Source organism: Triticum aestivum, chromosome 7B (assembly GCF_018294505.1).
Source record: "Triticum aestivum cultivar Chinese Spring chromosome 7B, IWGSC CS RefSeq v2.1, whole genome shotgun sequence".
In the NCBI taxonomy this organism is placed as follows: Eukaryota; Viridiplantae; Streptophyta; class Magnoliopsida; order Poales; family Poaceae; genus Triticum; species Triticum aestivum.
In genome coordinates this window covers 714,036,308-714,039,976 of record NC_057813.1, presented here as the reverse complement: position 1 = coordinate 714,039,976, position 3,669 = coordinate 714,036,308, and the positions used below count along the sequence as shown (strand labels likewise).

At 55.4% G+C, this 3,669-nt stretch overlaps 1 pseudogene; it reads left to right on the top strand.

Annotated features, from left to right (window-relative positions):
* Positions 1–249: 249 nt before the first annotated feature.
* On the top strand, positions 250–1,849 carry LOC123161124 (desmethyl-deoxy-podophyllotoxin synthase-like; annotated as a pseudogene).
* Positions 1,850–3,669: the final 1,820 nt, after the last annotated feature.

The window sequence follows — 3,669 nt, the reverse complement described above, 5'->3', positions numbered from 1 at the left end:
CTTCCTCTGTCCCAAAATATAAGAATGTTTTTAACACTATACTAGTGTAAAAAATGTTCTTATATTATGGAACGGAGGGAGTAGTTCTCTTCTTCTAATACATCGATGCGCAGGTTAAAAAAAAATACATCGATGTGCAAAAGCTTTACGTGTTCGCAAAAAAGAAAAAAAACAGTGTATATATCTGTTAATTTTGGTACGGAGCTATCAACCATCTGCTGGCTGCTCAAATGGCATCCATCACCGGTCCATTTTGGGAGCAACAATGGCAACAATTGCTAGCTCCTACATATACGCTCCATAGGATGGTCCCAACTCCCAAGCCATGGCGGCGAACCACGAGAACCATGGCAGCCTGCTCTTGGCCGCCGCCATCCTGCTGCTCCCTCTTTTCCTCCTAGTGAAGCTCAGGCGGCGTCGCAAGAAGTATGGTGGCGTGCCACTGAACCCGCCTCCGGGGCCATGGCAGCTTCCGGTGATCGGCAGCATGCACCACCTCGTCGGCGCGCTCCCGCACCGCGCCATGCGCGACCTCGCCCTCCGGCACGGCCCGCTCATGCTGCTCCGCATGGGCGAGCTCCCCGTCGTGGTGGCCTCGTCGGCGGCCGCGGCGCGGGACGTCCTCAAGACCCACGACGTCGCCTTCGCCACGCGTCCGAGAACGAACACCATCGCCACGCTGGCCGGAGACGGCCTCGGCTTCGCTCTCGCGCCGTACGGCGACCACTGGCGCCGCGTTCGCAAGCTCTGCGTGACAGAGCTGCTCGGCGAGCCGCGGGTCCGGTCGTTCCGAGCGACGCGCGAGGCCGAGGCGGCCGCCCTCGTCGCGTCCGTGGCCGCCGCCGCGGCGTCCGGGGACGTCGTGAGCGTGAGCTCCCTCGTCAGCACGTACGTCGTCGACGCCGCGGTGCGCGTCATTGTTGGCGACCGGATCGCGGGCCGCGACGCCTTCCTGGCGTGCCTGGAGGAGGGCCTCAGGTTGTCCTCCGGGTTCAGCCTCGCCGACCTGTTCCCGTCGTCGCGCCTCGCGCGCGCGCTCAGCAGGAGGTCGCGCCAGGTCAAGGCGACAGCCCAGGAGATGTCGAGGGTCATGGACGACGTCATTGAGGAGAAACGCGCGAGGACATCCTGGACGTGCTTCTGGACGGCGGCGGTGCCGCGCCTCTCGACATGGGGACCATCCGTGCCGTGGTGAGGGATCTCTTCGGAGCCAGGAGCGAGTCCTCGGCGTCGACGCTGCAGTGGGCCATGGCGGAGCTGATGCGGGAACCAGCGGCGCTCCGGAGGGCGCAGGCGGAGGTGCGCGGCGCGCTCGCCGGGCAGAGCCGCGTCCGGGAGGAGGCCCTTGAGGAGCTGCCGTACATGCGGCTGGTGATCAAGGAGACGCTCCGGCTGCACGCTACGGTGCCGCTGATGCTCCCGCGGGAGAGCAGCGAGGCCACCCGCGTCCTCGGGTACGACGTGCCCCAGGGCACCATGGTGCTGGTCAACGCGTGGGCCATCGGCCGGGACACGGCGACCTTTGGCGCGGACGCCGAGGAGTTCCGGCCGGAGAGGTTCGAGGAGGAGGGGACCGCGGCGGCGCTGGACTTCAGGGGGACAGACTTCGAGCTCCTGCCGTTCGGTGCGGGGCGGAGGATGTGCCCCGGGATCACGTTCGGGCTCGCCGTCATTGAGCTCGCGCTGGCGAGCCTCCTCTTCCATTTCAACTGGGAGCTCCCCGGCGGCACGGTGGAACTGGACGTGGCGGAGACGTTCGGGGTCACGGCGAAGATGAAGAACGACCTGTGGCTGCATGCCACCGTCGTCGTGCCACCTCTCTAAATAAATTTGTATTGTACGTGGAGATTCACCCGCAAAAAAATAAAAATGCCAGCCCAGCAGCACAGCGACGGCGCATGGGGCCCGAAAAATGCATACCCCACCCTCCCAAATAAGTCACGTCTCATTGCCCCACTAACAAGTGAGATCCAGTCTCTGATAAGTACTTGGGTCTCCCTTTCATGATTGGGGTGCCGGCAATCCCGTGTTGACTGTTTCAAGCATATTATTGAGAGGATCCAAAAGACGATAAATGGGTGGAAAGAAAGAACGCTATCTTATGGTTGTAACGAAGCATTGATCAAAGCGGTGGCCCAGGCCATTCCTACGTATGCGATGAGTGTGTTCAAATTCCCGAAAAAATCTGCAAGCGGATCACTGATGCCATTTCTCATTACTGGTGGGGTGACGGGGAAAACCAACGAAAGATGCATTGGTTCGCTTGATGGAAAATGTGCATTCCGAAGAAAAGTGGTGGTATGGGTTTCCGTGATATACACATTCATTTGGCACTTCTAGCCAAGCAATGCTGGAGACTCATTGAGCATCATCACTCGCTATGTGCGAGGGTTTTGCGTGAGAAATATTACCCAAATGGTGAATTACTGAACTGCAGTTTGAAGAAAGGTTCTTCCTATGTGTGGCAGAGTATTTTGGCGGGAGCTCAGACTTTCAAGAAAGGAAGCATTTGGAGGGTGGGTAATGGCCTTAAAATAAATATATGAGAGGACTGTTGGGTGCCGAACAGCTCCTCCAGGAAAATTGTCAGTACACGCGGAAATAGAGTGCTTACCCGAGTTAAAGAACTTATTGATCCAGTATCCGGAGAGTGGGATGAGAATCTTATCAGAGGAATTTTTTGGCCCATTGATGTTGATCGCATACCACAAATTCCATTACATCAGGATGATACTGAGTATTATGTGGCATGGCACTTGACGAAGACGGGAATATTCAGTGTACGATCTGCCTATTATAAACAGTAGGAAGATGCGTATGGCAGTACTGAATCGAGCTCTCTCTCTCGAGTGGTTCAACGCCCCACCCAATATGGAAGAAATTGTGGAGTCTCAAGGTGCCAAACAAAGTGAAAATCTTCATTTGGCGATCATTACATAATGCTATTCCTTGCTTTGGTGTGCTTGCTAATCGGCACCTCAACATCGGCGCAATGTCCAGTCTGCAAACAGCAGGCGAAAGACGTTGCTCATGCACTATTCGGATGCAACCGGGCTAGGCAAATCTAGTCTATTCTTGGCTTACATGAAATAGTAACTGCAGCCAGACTACCAGGGAAATCGGGAGCTGAGATACTAGAGTTTCTCCTGTGTGATAAGGCGAGTCAGAAGAGCTACTCGGACGTGATTGAGTTATTAGAGATGATTGCGGTAACTAGCTGGCATATCTGGTAGCAACGAAGGCAGATAGAGAAGGGTGAGGACGTCCAGAACATTCAAAGATCAAGCCAAGCCATCTTAGCTATAGCCCTTAACTTTGTTCGGGTAACAACAACGAAGGTGATTCCCCCAAGAACTAACAGATGGGCGAGACCGTTGAAGGGTCAGCTGGTTTTGAACACATACGCTTCTTTTTCGGAGGATGATCATACATGTTCGTGTGGTGCTGTTATAAGAGACCATTCGGGTTTTTTCGTTGCGGCATCTACGGCAAAATTAGAACATGTGGCGGATGTAGAGTTGGCGGAGGCGGCTGCACTTTTGGAGGGACTAAAACTTGCTCGGTCTATTGGTGCAAATACTCTCGTTGCTCGGGCAGATAGCATTACAGTGGTGGAGTCGATGGCAAATAACTCTGGCCAATTGATGGTAGCAGGCCCTATCCTTCATG